Genomic DNA, 22553 nt, shown 5'->3' with positions numbered 1-22553 from the left:
CACGAAAAGTCACGCCCCTGTCCCCCTTCCTATGGTTTAGCTGTTTGACTGTGCATTCTGGCGAATGTCAGTGAGAGAAGGATACCCTTAAACTAATATATTAGTAAAACATTACTCACATTATTCACAGTTTAGAAGTATATAAGATCGTCACGGTTAACCCAATACAAACAAAAGTGCCATAAAATTACTTAGTATAAATAGAAGTAATACTTAATTTGTCTAAAGTTGCATTATTTTCATAAAGCTTATCCCTTTTGCGTTGATTCCCAATTTAGTAAAAAAAAAAAACGAACGCACGTTCACCCCCCATATATTTTTAGTTTTGAGTTTGTATTTTAAGGCCACTTTATGCGTAGATAAGCTAATCGGAACTGGACCCACAGAAGTGCAGAAATGCAGGACGTTGTCTGATTGCAATATAAATACAACTTGTAAGAAACGTGATACTTATTACGGCTGCTGGAAATATCGATATAGCAGACCCCCAAGTATTGGCATCAAACAAATATGTTCTGCATCTTCGATGTGACCTGTATTTCGATACACCGAAACCTGGTATCTAAAATCCATAACTGGCTGTCCTACGCATTTTATTCTGGGATTGACACTTCCAAGGCACAGTCAACAGCAAAGATAATGGTAGGAAAATTGCCCAACGCTATTTTCATTACATTTTCATTCTATTGTACATCCTATGTTGTTTTTAGGAGTAAACTACGTTAGTTCGAAGCGGGCAATGGCCTCTGCTTATTGATGTCATTATTTCAATTTATTATTATCACACTGTGTAATACAGACTGAATGAAAATGGTGATGGATAGTGGCGGCAATCGGGCGCCAAAACTGGGGGGAAGGTGGCAAGGACAGTTTAGTTTCCCTTCGTATATAAGGTTTAGCATAAAAGTTGCAAAAAAAGGGAGGAAGTGCCCCCCTTGCCACCTCTGGCGATGGACAATTCGTCGTTACCAGGATTTCTGAATAATAGATCTGTCCTATGTTTTGTTGATGTTTTGTGCATAATAGGTTAGACGAACCAGGTGATTTAAATTGACTTGAGCTTTTATTATAAATCAACTTTGTGTAGAAATAGGCTAGTCATGGTGGACCTACAGTTTAAAGTTGAATCATAACACTATGTGTCTCCATCGAACACAGAACATCTTTATTACAAGACAACGAAGTTGCCACTACATCATCGGGGAGAGCCTCTAAAGACACACCAGCCAAATTATAATCGAGAACTCCAAATTACTTAGGGATAAATAAAAAAAAATAGTACACTAACCCGAAAATGTAATACTAGTATGTTCCTTTCTTTAACACGAAATTATATGACCTGCAGACTACATGAGTGTTTCCAAAGACCAAAGATATGTTGCTTATACTCTCTCCTTCACAACAAACTTCAACTAAGAATTAAAACACGAGTGTTTCTCTTCGTCATATTCTGGTGAACCTGATTAACAAAAATGTCAGATCTAAATTTTACTTCCAGTCCTTCTTTATTTACGTGCAGCGCGCAAGGGTAACGTTTCAGGTTTCGAATCCCAGAAAAGCATGCTTTGTACTTGTCTTTCTTGCATCATGACAGCTGTACAGTGACGAACAGTTCTGGGTTGTAACGATTTCGTTGACTTTCAATTGGACAATTACAAACCAGTAGTGTCAGTGACTGTACTAACGTCCCAATTCGATATTTCAACGGCAGTGTTTTTCTACTGCTTGCGCAAGTGGGTGTTATCTGCTGCCGTAATCTACAGTCCTTCCCCTTCTCCCACTTGTTTGGCTGCGAGAGTAGTGCGTAAGAATTATTTTGACTGGTATCTAATTTTCGCTGCGGGCTACAAGCAAGGTGTAACATGATTGATTGATTTAGTTTATTTTACTTCGCGTTTTGTGCCTCTTGGCTAATTTGCGAAGATGGGGATGAGTGATGAAATTATGAAATTGATGAATGGACATTTACAAACAACCAAACCCGACCGGGATTCGAACCCGTTACCCTTGGCGTCGCACCGCGATGTGCTAACCACTCGGCCACAGGGTCGGGTAACAAGGTGTAACAAAATTATGCCTAATGCCACATATAACATGACGATTATTATTAGAGATTAATTATGATTGCCCTTTTGCGGAGTGAAATACTTTTCTCTTTAGTAGTGTGATTTGTGGTACAACCAGTGCCAGAAAGTATGAACCCCCCTCATGCAGATTTGCTTACACTTAAAACAAGCTCAACATGCCCATATGAGCTTTTTGCTCAAGTGTGGAACCCTGTCTAATCCAAGATTTTTGTAAAAAAGCCCTCATGGATTCCATGAGAAAGTATGACCCCTCTCAGATTGATTTGGCTATACTTACAAAAGGCACTTCTGTGAGATTGTTGTCCATAAATTTGTTATTTTTTGCCCACACTTAAAACTAGGCCACCTACACCCACACCCACCCACACCCACCCACACATATTTACTTCCGGTCTACTTCCGGTCTACTTCCGGTCCACTTCCGGTCCACTTCCGGTCCACTTCCGGTCCACTTCCGGTTTACTTCCGGTTCACTTGTGGCCAAGTTGTGGCCTATTTCTGATTTTTTTTATCCAGCATAGAGTTTTGAATTGAAACCCAAGAAATTGTATATAAATACCAAAGCCAAAAATATTAAGTGTATACACACATACACACATACACATATACACATACACACACACACACACACACACACATACACACACACACACACACACACACATACACACATACACACCTAGACAAAGCACAGTGTTGAACCCAACTGATATTTTTATCCAGCATAAAGTTTTGATTTGAATCCCAAGAAATTGTATATAAATACCAAAGCCAAAAATATTAAGTGTATACACACATACACACATACACACCTAGACAAAGCACAGTGTTGAACCCAACTGATATTTTTATCCAGCATAAAGTTTTGATTTGAATCCCAAGAAATTGTATATAAATACCAAAGCCAAAAATATTAAGTGTATACACACATACACACATACACACCTAGACAAAGCACAGTGTTGAACCCAACTGATATTTTTATCCAGCATAAAGTTTTGATTTGAATCCCAAGAAATTGTATATAAATACCAAAGCCAAAAATATTAAGTGTATACACACATACACACATACACACCTAGACAAAGCACAGTGTTGAACCCAACTGATATTTTTATCCAGCATAAAGTTTTGATTTGAATCCCAAGAAATTGTATATAAATACCAAAGCCAAAAATATTAAGTGTATACACACATACACACATACACACCTAGACAAAGCACAGTGTTGAACCCAACTGATATTTTTATCCAGCATAAAGTTTTGATTTGAATCCCAAGAAATTGTATATAAATACCAAAGCCAAAAATATTAAGTGTATACACACATACACACATACACACCTAGACAAAGCACAGTGTTGAACCCAACTGATATTTTTATCCAGCATAAAGTTTTGATTTGAATCCCAAGAAATTGTATATAATAAACAACAACAAAAATGCCGAATCAAAAATATTGTAATCAATGCAATAAGAATATATCCAGCCCCAATTGGGCTAAGCACCAAAAGATTTGTAACCCAGACAAATACAGAACTCCCACAAAAATTTGCCCTAAATGCCATAGAAAATATAATCTGCAATACTTCACATATATACATAAAGATACTTGCTCTGCACAGTCATCAACATTGCCCTTACAACCATCTACATCTGGTCTGAAAAGAAAGCACGAAGCACCTGTTAATGCCAGAGCAGCAAAGCAGCCACGCTATGAACCCATCCATAGCAGTTTTAAAGCCCAACTTAGGGATTACCAGTTTGTATCAGAGCCAAGATGTGGCATTGAGAATTTTTTGAACAGTATAAATTCTGATCTGCAGGCAATTCTTAATGCACAAAATGGCTCTTATAAGCTATCTCTGAAATTGTATACACAATATAAGAAACCAAATGGCACAAAATTTATACAGCCCCACATAACAGAAACTGTACCGGTATATTCAAATTCAAATTTAGACAGAATAATAAGCAGCTTGATAAATCAATTGAATATTAAACACTCTGAATTTGCGGCAAAAGAGTCAGGATGGAGCCTATGCGGCTCTCCACACAAGTTATATGTTAATATTTCTGAATTCAGCCCATTACAAGGTTCCACTTATGTGCCATTACCTGCCAATATAAAAAACAAAACAGCCGTGGTTAATATAAAAAATAATGACCAGAAATGCTTTTTGTGGTGTATATTAGCTGGTTTGTATCCAGTTTCAAGGAATCCTGAGAGAATAAATTATTACAAACAACATGAACATCTTTTTGACGATGCAATGGAGGGTTTGGAATATCCAATGTCTGTCCAGAATATTGACAAATTTGAAAAAAGGGCCAGGCACATCAATGGCAAACAATTATCTATTAATGTATTTACTTGTTCCACTGGCAATTGCTCGATAGCACCTCTCAGAATCAGTACAATTGATGATGAATCTTCTATTCCGATTGATCTGCTCTTAATTGAAGGAGATGGCACTTATCATTACACTCTGATACATAATCTTCAAGCTTTAGTGAGAACACAACTAGACAAAACTCATACAATATTCAAGTTGTGCAGAAGATGTTTAACTGTATTTGATGGTAGAAAAATGGTGAATGGTGTTTGTGAAGAGAGTGCAGAAATTGCTAAAAACAAGTTAATTGAGCATCTGAAATACTGTGGCAATCATAAACCTGTTCATATGGTGATGCCCAATCCAAGTGAAAATTGCAAATTCAAAAAGTTTGAAGCCTTGTTGGAACACCCAGCATTTATTGCCTATGATTTTGAATCGAACCCCAAACCTCTTGCATTCTGCAATCCAGATCCTGAAGAATCCTCAATTACACCATACCAGTTACATGAACCTTCAACCTTTTGTTATACAGTTATGCGGGATGGTGTAGCTAGTGAGCCATACTTATACATGGGACCAAATGCCGTCAAAGAATTTGCACAAAGAATAGAAAATGAGTGCCGTGACATAGCATCTAACATCTTATTAAAATCAAAGCCTATGTTGCCTTTAACAGAGGAACAGATTGAGGATTTCAACAATGCAGAAAAATGTCCGGTATGTGATTGTGAATTTTCAGATACAAATATCAAGGTACATCACCATTCTCATACAGATGGTAAATTCTTAATGGCCCTGTGTAAAAGCTGCAATATTCAGATCAAGAGACCAAGATTTGTCCCCATATTTTGCCATGGAGCATCCAATTATGATTTCCATCATTTGATCAGGTACGAGGGGTTTGACAAGCAGAATTTAAATATTTTAGCTGAAAATGATGAAAAATATATTGCTATTACCAAGATAATTAAAGTTGATGGTGTTCCTATTCAATTAAGATTTCTTGATTCTCACAGATTTTTACCTGCTAGCCTGGCTACACTGGCCAGTCAATTACCTGATGATGACTTAAAAATTACACGCGCCTCGTTTCCAAATCAGGACCTGGAATTAATTAGGCGGAAGGGTGTGTATCCATATGACTATGTTACAGATTTTTCTAAATTTGATGAGTGTTCCCTGCCACCGCAAGAAGAGTTTTACAGCAGAATCAGAGGATCTGGAATCACTGATGATGATTATCACCATGCCCAGTTGGTGTGGAGCGATTTAAAATGCAAGACATTTCGTGATTATCACAAGGCATATACGAAACTTGATGTCACTCTCTTAGCTGATATACTTCAGGCATTCAGAAAATCTTCTATGCAAAATTATAAACTGGACCCAGTGTATTTTTACAGTGCCCCGGGCCTAGCATGGGCTGCAATGTTTTTGAACACCAACATGCAATTGGATCTGATCCATGATCAAGATATGTATCTGTTTGTGGAGAAAGGTATAAGAGGAGGGATGGTGCAATGTTCCCAGAGATATGCCAGAGCAAATAACAAATATATGCCTGATTATGATCCATCACGGCCATCAAATTATATAACGTATGTAGATGCAAACAGCCTCTATGGTCATGCCATGATGCAAAAACTGCCATATGCATTGCTTGAATGGGTTGAAAATTTCAATATTGAAGATCTTAAGAATTTTGATGACAGTGACTGTGGCCTCATCTTAGAGGTTGATCTGACAATTCCTGTTCATTTACACAACAAATTTTCTGATCTGTCCCCAATTCCCGAGGTTCAGTGCTCACCTGGCTCTAAACAGAAGAAGCTCATGATGACACTGGAATCAAAACAGGGCTATGTCACATATTACAAAAACCTCCAGTTCCTGATGAAACATGGTGTTCAAGTGACCAAAGTTGGAAAAGTCTTAAGGTTCAGGCACTCAGAATGGTTGAAACCATACATTGATACAAACACGGAGCTTCGAACATCTGCAAAGAGCGAATTTGATAAGGGCTTGTTTAAATTGATGGTGAATTCAGTGTATGGCAAAACAATTGAAAATGTCAGAAAACATACCGATGTTAAAATAATTACTGACCCCAGCCTGAGCAAAAAATTGGTTGCAAAGCCCAACTTCAATTATAGAAGAATTTATGATGAGCACATGGCACTTTTCAACATGAAGAAAACAAAGATTAAGTTTGATAAACCTATTTATGAAGGGGTTGCAATATTGGAATTGTCCAAATTACATATGTTAAAATTGTATTATGATGTGCTCAAGCCTATTTATGGTGATCGTGTAAAATTATTGTACATGGACACGGATAGTTTTATTCTTGATATTCAAACAGAAGATATTTATCAAGATATTGCACAGTCTGAATTGTTTCAATACTTTGATACCAGTGAACATACAAGGATTCAACCCCACAACAAAAAGGTGCCCGGCAAGTTAAAAGATGAGACACTTGGTGATGTTATTGTGAAATTTGCTGGGTTAAGTGCCAAGATGTATACTTTTAAAACATGTAGTGCTGTTGTCAAAAAAGCCAAGGGCATTGGCAGAGTGACTGTTGACGAAGAACTTGAATTTGAAGATTATGAAAATTGTCTCAAATCACAGAGTTCAATCAGAACATCAGAATGCAGAATTCAGAGTGAGGATCACTTGTTGACTAGCAATATTGTAAGAAAAGTGGCTCTGGACCCACATGATGACAAGAGATGCATTTTATCATGAGCATACATACTTTACCTTGGGGGCATTGTGATTTGAAAAATGGCAATCAGTGTCCAATTACAGAGCATGATTTGAAATAAATAAACATGCCTATGAACTTATTTGGGTTCAAAAAACAGGCTATTATGGACCTGCCAACACCACAACCCTCTCCTGATATGCTGTCTAAACTGAGTGGCTTGTTAATTATTCATCTGAACAGCATACTTACAGATATTGATGATGAAACAGGCAAAACATTGTACATATTTAACAATAATTTAAATCATTATCAATTACCTGTAGGTGGGCAATTGCAATTTATTACAACTCCTGAGGGTGATGTCAAGATTTCAATAGGGAGAAATATTTATAGAATTAAGCACTCAAACATGGTTTCTGGCACTGTTTATACTGTTTCTGCTGGTGACTGCTTATATATTGAGGTCCCGGGATCATATGACAAGCTTATACCTTTTTTTATAGAATTAAGAATCAGATATTCAATAATAAATAACCACTAAAACAAAAATGCCTAATGATATATTTGGCCATACAAGACATGAAGATCACAGTGATGAGATTTTGATGCTTGATGTCAGAGTCAAAAAATTAAGAAGTGATTTACAAGCTTTACAAACCACACTCAATGCCAGTCTTCAACTAGAAATTACAAATTTGCAATCACAATGCATGGACCCTCTACTTAAAATTGATTCTGAACTTAAAGTGCTGCTTCAGAAATATACTGATCTGGCCACATTAGATAATTTTCAAAGTTTAGAAGAAGCTGTAGCAGCTCTTCAAGCCAAATTTAAGACCCAGGCCACCAACTCCGAGCAATTGAAACAACAATTGGAAGAGCAGATAAATAATGTCCAGACACAGCTCCAAACAATTGTCAAAAGCATAAAGTCACAAGAAGATTTTGATCTAGTGATTTCCACTCTAAAAGAACAGATTCAATCACTCCAAATACCTAATCTGGACCCTCTGAACAATGCCATAGCCGAGGTTAAAGAAAAATTGAGACACTTGAAAATTTTATGAACAACTTGCCATCTTCTGATGCTTTGAATGCAATAACTCGGAGTGTAGCAAATATTAAGCTGCAACTTGAAACATACGAAGATTTTGGAAAAATTCAAAGTTCCATAACCCATCTTGAAGGTACAATAGCAGCAGTGCAAAGTGATTTGGCAAATGTACTAGAATCCCGATTGCCTGGGATTGTAGATACCCTTCACAGTGTCCAGCAACAGATCACAAAGCTTGAAAACCTCAACACTGAATCTGAGCTGTCTCATTTTCATCACTTGATCGATGATATCCAAACAAAACTTGAAATTTTACAACAATCAACACCCTCTCAGGCAGATATAGCCCTGCTCCAAAATGCTATGCAAAATGAGGCTGATGCCTCTGAATTAAATAATGTGAAATTGGCACTTGAATTTTTGCAAAATACAGTATCAAATCTTCCCACATCACAGGAACTTAAAAATATAAAGAGGGCAGTGAATCGCATATTGAAATCAGAAGATATCAAGAATATCCAGACGGAGATCAAACGTCTCACACAGACAGTGGCCACTCTACCAACCAATCAACATATTAATGAACTGCATGCCCTGTTTGAGGATATCAGAAGACAGGTCCATGATCTTACTGCTCAAAATTCAAAATTGGCAGTTGTTGAAAATTTACAGCAAATTGTAGCTAATATCAAGCAACAGCTAGGGACCATGGAATCCAATCAAGCAAATGCTCTGTCTGTTTTTGCCACCCAGCTACAAGAGATTGTGCAACAATACAAGAAACTTAATGTGGACATAAAGATCAAGCCAGGCCATGATGATGTTGTTAGAACGATCAATGAGCATCTTGAATCTGTAACAAGCAGATTGCTCACAGCGGAAAAGGAAATAACAGGCATAATCGAGAATCCAAAACATACAGTAATTCTTGAATTGTACAGCATCCCCAACAAAGAATATGATTCTCCATTTACACCAGGTGGCAAAATATATATGCTGTCCCCTGCACAATTTTATTACCAGTTTTTTGTTGGGGGCACACTTAGACCAATCAAGATCAAATATTGGCTTCAACCACAGGCACACCACTACCCCACCTTATCAATAACAAATGCTGAGAACAAAGTGAAAATCACCAGTGTAGAATTGGAGGATTTTACAGACCCTAATACATTAGAAACAGCCTATGCTGAAGATGATGGCTCTTTGGAATTTAAAATACAAATAGGGGACAAATTATATTTAGAAAATCCTGTAGTATCAGCTGCTGAACACCCCATAGTTGCAATATTCTTGTTTACGTATTATGTCTAGAGAAATTATTGTTGATGAATTACACAGACAAGCCAGACATAATTTTAAGAGACTCCCAGTAGTCACAAAGGGCATAGATGATTTATGGCAGAGCGACTTGATTGAGTTGTCAAGTGGGCAGTTGAAAAACTTAGACAAAATCAACAAGGGCTACAAGTATCTACTCACTGTAATAGACACATTTTCAAAATTTGCCTGGGCTGTGCCACTCAAATCCAAGACTGGAAAATGTGTTACAGAAGCCCTCAGGACAATCATCAATCAGAGTGGAAGATCACCGAGCTATTTGCAAACAGATAATGGCAAAGAATTTTATAATTCAGTGTTCCAACAATTTCTTAAAAGCCAGTCAATAAAACATTACTCGAGTTACAGTGATCTCAAAGCCTCAATTGTAGAGAGATTCAACAGAACCTTAAAAAATCTTATGTATAAACAATTTACACTTCAAGGTAATTATAAATGGCTTAATATCCTTCCAGAACTTCTACATAAATATAACAACTCGGTCCATTCCACAATCAACATGAAACCCTCTGAAGTAACTTCATCTGATGAGCAAAATTTGATCAGGACTGTTTATTATCCTAGATACCAGCCAACAACAAGAAGGGCCAAATACAGGGTGGGTGATCAAGTAAGAATCAGCAAATATAAGCACTTATTCAAGAGAGGCTTTACAAGAAACTGGAGCACTGAATTATTTACAGTGGTTCAAGTTAAACCCGGGACCCTTAACACATATATAATAAAAGATCACCGAGGAGAAATTCTCAAAGGCAGGTTCTATGAACAAGAGCTCAGCAAAACTAAACAGCCTGACACATATCTCATAGAAAAAATCATCCGCAGAAAAGGCAACAAGTTATTTGTCAAATGGCTGGGTCATCCGGAAAACAGCTGGATCGATGCAGACAAAGTGATAATATGAACACCTGGGATGTTATAAAAAGGCTGCCAGAACCTGAACAGCAGATTAAAAGAAATGGCAAATTGCTGCCTGAAAATATTAGGTGTCTTATTGTTGGGCCATCTGCTTGTGGTAAAACTACACTATTAGTTGATAATTTTTTATTGGCACCCAACTGGTTAGACTGGAAAAACAGGCACTTGTATATCTTCTCTAAGAGCTTGGAACAATTAAAATATCAGCAGCTGATGAAGCTATATGATGGATTGGATATTGCCACTTTTGAACCAGATGTTAAGCCACTTCATGAATGTCTCGATAATTCTGTCGTTGTGTTTGATGACATTATACTGGATAATCAAAACAAGGTTAGAAATTTCTTTACACAGGGGCGACACAAAAACATTGATTGTTTCTACCTGGCACAGACTTTTTCAAAAATACCGAAGCAACTGATTCGGGACAACAGCAATTTTATATGTGTGTTTCATCAAGACCATACCAACCTCAAACACATACACGATGAATATGTGGGCGGGGACTTGAGCTACAATGATTTTTCCAAGTTTTGCAGTAGGTGCTGGAGCCAGGACAGTTATGGGTTTGTCACAATTGATATGACAAGAACACCTAATACTGGCAAATACAGAAATAAAATCAACGATTTTCTAGACGTTGAGACATAAATAAATAAACATGAAAAGGCCAATTATTGACGATCTTAAGTTAAGAGATTATCTTGTAAAAAGATTTAAGGGATGGAAATCACAGAACCGGGGAATTTATGAAAAACACAAACAAACAGAACAGCCTGTAATTGATGCTATTAATAATTTAGGTAAGAATATCAAAACTGTTACAGAGCAAAATCAAGATTTGATCACGGAGCTTGTACCCGTAGCTGCAAGAAACATATTAGATTATCCATTCACCCCACTTTCCAGTATTCATACACCTAGTCCTGTTGCTCCTCGAAGAATTGAGGCTACTCAGGATCCTATTGAATTGGGTCTTCTTGCTCAAAAATATTTAACCACACCTAAAGACAACAAAGATGAGGTGTTTGGCTTATATGCTGACACAGAGCTTGATGGCAGCATCATTCATAGAATTGGCAATTTCAGAATAACTTTTATGGGAGATGATATAATTGTATATTCAGAATCTCGTCTCGGTGAAAAAGGTGCTTTTGTTAAGTACTCCGGCACACCTGGATTGTGGGAACTGATGACTAGGAAAAGGCCTGGCAGCTATACAGATCAGGATTATGAGGATTACAAAGAAATATTAATAAAATCAGATGCTCTATACCAGAACAATGATCCCACACAAAAAAGAGTCAAGTCTAGCAGTGGAGCAAAATACAATAATTTAATCAAGCCCATATGGTCACAGATCAAGACTGGCAGTGGAATCAAACAATACAACACTCTGCCTAAAGAATTTGTGTGGGTTGATGATGTCAGGAAACTTGTAGATAGGTTATTGGTGATAGCTGGGGAGGAAAATGCTGGGAACCACAATTTTTACAATGAAAAGGTTGGAATTATGGACATGATAAGCACCAAATTGTCTAATTTTATAGTGAATGACACTAAGGGGATTGGATATCTCATAAAAATTATTAATACTCTACCACCTAAATTTTGGAATATTTCTGAGGGTCGGGGCCTTGTTAATGACATTATAAACAAGCTGCCATTTGAATTACATATTCCAGGCTATCAGTATTGTGGTCCAGGCACAAAATTGGATCATAGATTAAACAGAGGTGATCCTGGTGTTAATCCCCTAGATGCTGTTTGTAGAGACCATGACATTGCATACAACACACATACTGATCTTGACAAGAGACATGTTGCAGACAAAAAATTAGAAGAGGCTGCATTTGGTAGATTTGTAAGCAAAGATGCTTCTTTGAGTGAAAAAATAGCAGCATTGGGAACCACCATAGCTATGAGCACCAAACAAAAACTGGGGTGGGGGTTGTGAATATGTATATAATAAACCTACAATGAAGGCCAAGGGTGTTATGTATCAAATACCTTATGCAGGTCTCAAATCTCTTAAAACTATTGATAGCCTTTTGACCAAAAAGCAGCGCAAGAAAAAAAGCTCTTGTATTGCAAAGGGGCATGGTATGAAATTGTTGCTTAGCACCCCCCAATTAAAAAAATTACAGCAATCTAGAAAAAAATCACATGTGGGGGGTTTCATATTTACCATCCCTGCCATCTTAGCTGCTCTCGGGGCAGTTGGGAGCTTGGCCGGGGGATCAGCCGCCATAGCAAAAACAGTAATAGATGCCAAGAAAAATAGGGCAGAATTAGATGAGCAGAGGCGCCATAACCTGGCAATGGAGAAAAAAGGCAAAGGTGTTAAGAGAGCCATGAATAAGTTTAAAAAAAACAAGAGCCGCTTACAAACCAAGATATTGAAGCTTTAATCAAGCCACTGGGCATCAAACATTTTAGAGGTGTGTACATGTCTGATTCTTTACCAGAACAACCACTCAACAAGGAGTGTGGCATTGTTAATTTGGATGAGTACAAAAATCAGGGCACTCACTGGATCTGTTATCTTAAATATTTAAACAATGAGGCATTTGTGTTTGATTCATTTGGAGGTGTTCCACCTGAAAATTTAATAAAATATTTAAAATCACCTAATCTTTATTACAATAATGCCCGTGTTCAAAACTTCAAAGATGTTAATTGTGGACATTTGTGTTTATCTGTTCTTAGATACTTGTCTCAAATAAATAAACCATCAATTGAAAATTTTCAAAAGGCCTTGTGGTATCTGAAACATCATGGGGGTATTCCATCTCACCAGCCAAAATTCAATATTGAAACTCAAATTGCATGATGATATAGTGTATCCCAAAACAATAGCTCTCAGGGCATTTTATGGCATGTACCTGATCCCAAATATTACACACCACAACAACACAATTGCAGTAGGGGATAAAAAAATTGTCATCACTCCAGGGCAATATAATCTGTCCACTCTAAATGCTCAGTTACCCAGAGGTGTAGTGTTAAGTCAAAATTCTGTCACTCACAGAGTAGAAATTGTATCTGCTACAGAAACAGTGGATCTGGCTACTATAGGAGAGCTGTTAGGCTTTGAGAACAACACAAAACTTGAAGCAGGCATCAAACACACTGCTATGAATATACCTAAATTCTTAGCCATAGAGACTCTGAATATTCACTGTAATGTGGCCGAGGGTATGATCACCAAATCAAATGGCATAGGCACTCACAAACAAATTGGCATCATTGCAACATTCAAACCTAATTCTGAATTCATGGAGCCAATCATCTACAATCCATCCCCAACATTATATTTTCCTGTGTGCCATAATAGAATAGATAATATTGAATTGATGGTCACTAATGAAAAAGAAGAATTAGTTGATTTTGCTGGAGCCACAACAACTGCCATCATAGAGATTAATATTTAAATAAAAATACATACAATGGAAAATATTGAGAGTTATGAGCTACAATCATTCCCCCCAAACAGGAGGACATTTGCAAATTTAAATCAACCCAACACAGAGATTGAGGTTGATCTTGATGTAGGGGATGGCTTTATACACCCCCACAGAGCAGATCTATACATCAAATTTGATGTTGTAAAGCTCGATGGTACCGATTACCCGGCAAATTCTAATATAAGACTTGTAGACAATTTTGTGCCGCATCTGTTCTCTGAAATTGAGATCAGAAAGCATGGCGTTGTTATAAACAGAATAGATTATCCCGGCATTACCTCTACAGCTTTGGCCACACTAAAATTATCCAAAACCGAGGCTTCTTACTACAGAATCGGTGGATTTGAGGCTGGTGATAAAATATTATCCAAGAGCCACACAGTGCTGTTCCCCATGCGCCTGTTGCCAGGATTCTTCTCGGATTACAAAGATATTATGTGGAAGGGTGGGTTAAGAATTACATTTAGAAGAGCTGCAAATGATAATAATGCTTTGATGAGGTACAGCACATTAAACTCTACAGGGGAAGCTCTGCCTAATACCCTACCAGATGAGGGCAAATGCATTATTCAGACTATGGAGTTAAGAATCCCGGTTGTTGAATATGAGGCCAGTTATGCTCTTAAATACAAAGCAGACATAATAAAAAATCCACAGGTTCCTCTGCAATTTTACACATATCAATCTGTACAGAAGCCCGCATCTGGTACATATTATGAGTTTGATGCTACAAATTCATTCTCCAGTATTCAATATGACATGCCTGATTTTGTAGTGGTATTGTTTCAGACTGGGAGACACAACAATCAGGAAAAAAATTCAAGTAAATTTGATAACTGCAACATCAAGAACATATATCTTAAAAATGGCAGAAATGAGGTCTTTCCTAGAGAAAATTACAATTTAGACATGTCCAAGGATGATTTCCTCAAATTATATGAGGCATTTTCGGCTTTCAAAAGAGTCACTACTGGCAATACTGACATGTATTACGCTCCAGATGAATTCAAAGCACATAGACCCATGTTTGTCATCAACACTTCAAAAAGAAAACAAGTTGTGGTTAATGACAGGACAAACATTAAAATTATCTGTGAATTCCATGAGGCATTACCTGATGACACCATATGTAGTGTCATTCTCATAGGTGAAAAATCATATATTTATGATGTAAGAAATGAGAGAGTCACGGAGCAATTCTAGAGGGTCTCTGCATATTGCATTGTCTTAGTACTAGATATGCAAGATGAGCCTGGTGTCCAATTGAACTTAAACCGGAAGTGGACCGGAAGTGGACCGGAAGTGGACCGGAAGTAAACCGGAAGTAAACCGGAAGTAGACCGGAAGTGGACCGGAAGTGGACCGGAAGTAAACCGGAAGTAGACCGGAAGTAGACCGGAAGTAAATATGTGTGGGTGGGTGTGGGTGGGTGTGGGTGTAGGTGGCCTAGTTTTAAGTGTGGGCAAAAAATAACAAATTTATGGACAACAATCTCACAGAAGTGCCTTTTGTAAGTATAGCCAAATCAATCTGAGAGGGGTCATACTTTCTCATGGAATCCATGAGGGCTTTTTTACAAAAATCTTGGATTAGACAGGGTTCCACACTTGAGCAAAAAGCTCATATGGGCATGTTGAGCTTGTTTTAAGTGTAAGCAAATCTGCATGAGGGGGGTTCATACTTTCTGGCACTGGTTGTACCACAAATCACACTACTCTCTTTCGCAATAACTAACAACAACGGGATAGCAAAGTTATGAACTATGAATTAACGTAATGAATAACAGCGTTGGTTTTTCTGTGACAGTTTACTTAGGAAACTCACCTGTCGTCGAACGTTTCATTCCCAGTTTTTCTAAATGTAATATTATTATTTTATTATTTTTCTAAATCTTGTATTTACAACGACAATCAAAGAAAAGTAAGAATACCTTATTTGAAATTGTTAATCCCCCGAGACAAAGGGAGACTGAGTTCGGAATGCAAAAGTTAACCTTCGTACTTGGTTCTTGGAGAGAACCTTCATAGTATTAACATTACGAATGGTTTGTCCAATGAATGAGTAATAATTGCAACAGACAGGCGGAGCAAGGGACGAAAATCCCGTGGATAGAACGAAATTACTATTTACATTGGGAACCATCAAAACATGATTTGCTTACCTAAACACTACTGCATACCCAGCCCAAAGCTTGACAAATTAAAAGTAATAACGAGCAAATGTAGAATGAAATGTATTAAGAAACAGTTATTGGTCCATCATTCCCAGCTGAGTTTTATCTTTAGACATCTCTCATAAGTGACTTATCAAAAGTTTCATCTGTCCATGATTTTGCAAAACTCTACCTTTCCAATTCGACCTTCCTCTTCAGAGGTATACCTTGTTCGATACCCGGTGGAGGCACATAGTGGTTCGGATCTCATTTTAAAACGTTATGTCCAGTCCCATTTAGCCTACCTGTGTATAAAAATTGATCCAGAGATATACCGACCTCCGTACGAAGTGGTTAGCACAGAGTTTACGACGCCAGTGGTAACGGGTTCGCATCTCTGCTGGGCATGGCTGTTCTTTGCGAGTGTTGCTGCATCCACTCCGTAATTTCATCCTATCATCACTCATCATCATCGTCGCGATTAGACACACTCTGTAGGCGACGCTAAATAACAAAATCAATTTTTTCCATGGGCCCGCACGCACGAACAATATATACATACATTGAAGAAACGGAATAGCAGAAAGGTTTTGACATTTATTTCACATACTTCTGTATTTTACATTGAAGGGGCCTTAAGTGATGCTTGCCATGGGCCCAAAATATGTAGATCCGTCACTGGCAGTCATTTGTTTTCTCCTCTCTCTTCCGCATTTACCCGAGTACCGCCGTGTTGCCAGTTTCCTTCACTCCTTCGTTATCAAAAGCTTCAACAACGATAAATATTACATCTCGACTTTCGATGTGTGACGTTCATAATGATAATGCTTAGCACTGAACAAAGGTGACGACCATCTGTTGAAGAATGCTGAACATTTTGGCAACGCAGGGGCAGGATCACATGGTAAAGAGCTCATTGCGTCACCACTCTCCGTCCGCTCCCTTACTGTTGAAAATTAAATAACAGGGCCAGTGGATTTTTCTCATCTTGGTCAAGCTTAAACATCAAATTCATTCTCTCTATTTTTCTTAGCTGAAGTTCGACTTTCAATCATTCTTCGGCTAATTCCGTCCTTTGCAGCTGATACGTTTTCACCTTTCAAGTAAATGCAGGATTGATTGATTTGGTGTTTGAATAGCACTTTCTGCTAATCGGGACTGGACCTACAGTTTAAAGTAGGATCCAAACCACTGTGTGCCTCCACCGGGTATCGAACCCGGGACCTCTCATTACAAGGCGACGACGCTACAACTGCGCCATCGGTGAGACCCAAGTAAATGCAGGAAAAATCATGCCTTGTGTAAGAAATAAGAAGCTAAGAGGATGAAAATCGTTTCTGCTCTGTCACTTTCCCTTCCTGCAAGAAAGCGATAAGAACTGCGTGCTTTTTTTTTTCCTTTCGCCAAACTACATTGTACATGCAGTACAAGAAGACCTGTGTCAGGTGGTGCGGACGGAATAGATAGTCAAAATGCTACAAAAGGAACGTTTGACCCATCTTTCAGGGCTGAAAGACGGTGTTACGGAGTATCTTTGCGAAACTTTTCTTTGGTTTGTTCAAAAGATTTACTGGTAATTCATTACTGCAAAGATTACTGTAACTGTGTTTGCTTTATCAATATTATTTCCGTACTCAACCCACGATTTTCAAAGTGCTTTGAAGCAGTCGAACGGTTATTGCCTAACATATACGGCCAGCCCTATGTAGTTGTGGTAATTTCTTCGGCCTGTAATCAAGGAGATCCGGGTTCGATACCCGGGGGAGACACACAGTGGTTCGGATACAACTTTAAACTGTAGGTCCAGTCTTGATTAGCTCATCTTAGCATAAAGTAAACTAAGAAATCAAGTTAGCGTGATAACAGATTTATTTACCGGTGGGAGCTCGAACATTTCTGGCTCTTGAAGCCAGTTGGGAAGCTACGTGAATTAGTGGGATCCGATCGAGAAAACCAGATAACAGCGGCAATGCGATTCGATGTTCTGATCACGTGTCAACCAATCAACAGGCGTTTGTTATTCAAGGGCAGTTTCGCCACGGAGTTTATTCATCGTGACTGTTATATAGATAATTAATTGATAAGATGAGCGGGAAAATATTGAAGAATCAGTCTGTTATCCTAACCACTACGTCAGCTTGTATTGTGTTTCACGCTAAACAGAGCCGAATTCTGTCACTTGGTTATGATATGCCAGCTGGAAAGTTATGGAACAGCTGCCTATCTACTCGTACAAGGGGTTTTAGAGCAACTTTCCTTTTAAGAAAACGTCAAATTTAGGAAAAAATTGCATGATCCAGGAGTGGTAAGAAATAACTCATAATCTCCTTATGCTCACATCCCTTTACTACATTTATAGGCAAGCCACTGAAAGGGTGGGAATATTACCCACAAACAGGAGCGGGGTGTAAGGGATGACTTTCCTTCAAGCGCCTAAATGACAACGTCTCTTCTAGGTATGACACGATGGACTCAAGGAAGGGGGGCGGGGGGTTCGTACTAGGATACCTAGGGCCGCACAAAAATAAGAAGCTGAAGGAGCAGAAGTGAAGAAGACCATGTACTATTAAAATTTCTTAACGTTGTTATAATAGCAAAATAGAACATGTCAAATCCTTTTACTTGCTTATTTCATGAACGAAGGAGTATCTAGCGCTTAAATAAGTTCTTACCATAAGTTCTAACCATATTTTCAAAGGTCACGTGATACAAACAATATGTACAATTTTATTGCTCGAATATAAACAATTGTTCCTCGAAATAAGAATGTAAACATTTTGAATGCCAACAATTAAAAGTCAAGTGGAGAGATATTGAAGGCTGAAATCAACATCCTTGTTTCTTGGTTCGCGTCCAGTGTGGCTATTGTTTTCCTTTAGTGCGTTTGCGGTATTTGTGTTATATGGCGAAATATATATTGAAAGTGGCAGTTTTAAAGGACAAAGACGTTTAATGAATATTTTTAATCAGATGTATCGATATTTTAAACTACACAAGTGCTATTAGTACAGAGTGTGCATTTTGCAGACAAACGGGGCTTTGGCGTCTAGACTCACACTCAGTCTGTGTGTTGCTAACCGCCCATGCGTGTTCGTCATTGCCTGGCTTCAATTTCACCCTAATCTTCGCGAGTGACCAAAAGAGACAGAAGCGAGATGTAAACTAATCAAATCAATAAGTAGATAACAGCAGCAAATGTTGTGTCTTCATGCAAATGTCGCATATAATGTGAAGGCTAGGATGAATGATGAAACAGGCTGTTGGAACAAACACAACTTCATGACCAGGTTTTTTAACCAGGATGCGAACCTAGGACACCGTGTGTTTTGTGGCACGCTACGCTAACAATTCAGCCACAGAGCCGGCTTGCGGAAGTGATTCCCGAGACGTAAACGATATAACTAGGAAGATGAAAAGAGACTGTTGCATTGGCGTCTTCAAGTCTGCACGGAGCGTTCACCACATCAGTTGCAAAACCTTAACTTGATTTTGCTGTTTCATGGGTGATATTATTTATTCCCATATTTTCGGTCATTGTGTTTCTGTATAATCAAGGGGTCTCGGGTTCGATACCCGGTGGAGGCACTATTGGTTCGGATCCCAATTTAAACTGTAGGTCCAGTCCCGATTAATCTGACTGTGAATAAAGTGGACTTAAAACACCAAGTCAATTAATTGTGTTTCTGTAGTCGAACTTTGAGATATGCATGCGAAAAGAAATGTTAATTCCACGATGGTGGATTAAGGGTGTATGCTTTGTTAACTGCCTAGCAATTACAATTATGGAAAATTAAATCTTTGTAGGTAGGCTCACCTAAAGACTACTGGTAAAATGTTTTACTTTTATGTAGGACTGCTGAATTCACCGCATTATTCCTACAAGGGAAGGGAAACTATGCCTTCAAAATGTAAATACTTTTATCCAAAACACGATTAGCCTTCCTGTGCATAAAGTGGACTTGAAACAAAAATTAATCAATCAATCTTATCCAAAACGCTAGTAAAAAAAAAATAAAAAAGAGGGTGGTAAAAGTTGTTTTCAGCACTCTGTCGCTGTCCTCAATATTTCGGCATCCATGTCTTACTTGAGAAGCACGGACTTGAACTTTCCTACAGAATAAACGAAATATTACGTGCAACCTTCCCCCACTCCATCCGCCAAAAAATCTGCTGCTACCAGGGGCCTCTGGGTTCTACTCTAACTCCGCGCTTTTAATCCGAGGAGACGGGGTTCTTCACACATTGACTCACATCCTAGCCTTTCATGAAAATTCGCGCTTTTAGTAGGTCATTCCCAGTGAATAGAACTGCGGAGGTATAGCTCGCGCACATTCAAACAATGTTTGTTAAAAATAACTTACGAAGCTTGGTTCACGTCAAAATAGAGGCCTAGCAGTCTTTGTCGAATTGTATGACTCGTTCCCGTGTGTCTCCATATCGATGGCGGGGCAATCGTTTCACGGTTAAGCTCTCGCAATTAGTAATATTTTATCATTACTGCAAGAATTGTGCGTTACTTTTCCTTTCCTTTATGCTTACTTGAGAAATGTAGATTTATTTCAATTTCACTGGTTTTTATAGTTTTCACTTTGTTCTACAATACGTATATCCTATCAACATACGTATTTTGTATTTTTACCTGCTCAAATGATATAACTTGGTTCTCTAATATCTAGAGTTGAAGCACGGCCAATTTGTAGCCATTTTTATAACTTACTTAAAACTGTTATTCCGACGAAAATTATTTGTGTTATTGAAGTCGTGACTTTACAATTTTATGATCTGTAGGAATCGAAGATGAAAGAGGTACAAATTACATCACCTAGCCTATACCTTTTTTCGACTACATTTGAATTGTATTCTAGCTCAGGAGTAAAAGACAGAAGAGGAAAGGTGGCAGCCAAATTGTTGAATGAATGGGAATCTGACCAAAGCGAATAACCCTTGCAGCAATACCATATAATACATGATTGCAAGCATAAAACCATTGTTTTACAAAAGAACTACAGTTAAGACTGGAATAAGTTTGGTTTTTCTTATCCCTAGCTTCCCCTGGCGTACAAGAAATTAACATACGTGAGGGGGCCTCAGAGGCCCAGAATTTTTTTTCCTTTTTAACATTAAAATTAAAATTCATGGAACAATTTTTTAATGAATCATCTCTTCTTTTGTTGTTCATATAACTTATATAACAAATATAATAATTGCAAAATGACCATCATGTGAACCAATTATTACACGAGTGTCACACACATTTTATCATTCACTAGACCTCAAAATTACATGTTAATGTTGAATCAATGGTATTTCTTGTTTTCGTATGTGCTGTTCTCAAGTAATTATAATAGCTACATTAATTACCATAATTATCAACCAATTGTACACTGTTACAGGCACAAGTTTCATGGCGGAACATACTGATAGGCCCACAGCGTGAATTTTCCTCCTATGTACGTTACCTTCATCATTGTATGAGCAAAAGTAATTCAGAAATATTGGTAGGGACCATTGCAACGTATTTTAATTTATTTTCATTTTTTAAATACAAATGTCCACAGTTGAGAATTTGGTTGGCCTGGATCCCCCCCCCCCCCCGGGTAAGCTAGTGCTAACAATATATCATTTTAATTAAGGGCGCGGGGGAGGGGCTGATTCCAAGTAAATAATGGTTATGCACAATATAATGTCATCTAGTCAGTAGGACACCTGTCTGCCACACGGGAGTCCCTTGGATGATCTAAGGTCGAAATGTTTCCGCCGTTGTCCCCGCGTAAAGCGACTGGAGCTCATCCAGCCTCAAATAAATGGTGGGTAACTAGAGGTAAAACTCTGGGGTGTAAAGGCGACAGGAACGTAGTGCCGATCACATCACCTCCAAATTGGCCGTGATCGAAGAGTGTGTGAGGCCTTACACATCTTTTTAGATAGTCTGATAGATAGTCTGTTAATCTTTACGAGACTAAAACAAAATGAAGAAGAACTGCATTTAGAATGTAATCGTTATATGCGTACCTTCAGTCACTGCCACAAATACTGTAGGCGCAATGCCTATCAAGTGTGTTAAAAAAACACCCCGAAACGTTTGCTGAAATCGTGGCCATGACGGTGGGTGTGATTTCGCGCAATGAATATCATCCAGTGGAAATTGAACCACTGAGGCTCTAATGGGGATCGAACGCCAGACCGCCGCATCGTCACATGTGATACCGTTACCACTACGTGACTTGCGATAGCGGACAGCAGTAATAAATACTATTTCCCCATCTTTCTTTGCAGTTCACGTTAATTGTGCAGCGAACTTGAATCAATTGGGGGTATTGCGTTCCCAACTATAACTATCCCCCTGCACACGCCACTGATACTTGGGTGTATACATTACTCTCGTTCACTTGGAAGTGAACCCGAAACTCGAGCTCTCACAGCAGATCCAGCACACATGTCTGGGCGAAACAACTCCAGACTCCAGACTCTTAGGCGCCAGA

The sequence above is a fragment of the Lepisma saccharinum genome, chromosome 19, assembly GCF_977018435.1.
Source record: "Lepisma saccharinum chromosome 19, izLepSacc3.1, whole genome shotgun sequence".
Lineage (NCBI taxonomy): Eukaryota > Metazoa > Arthropoda > Insecta > Zygentoma > Lepismatidae > Lepisma > Lepisma saccharinum.
Note: the sequence above shows the minus strand (reverse complement) of the source record.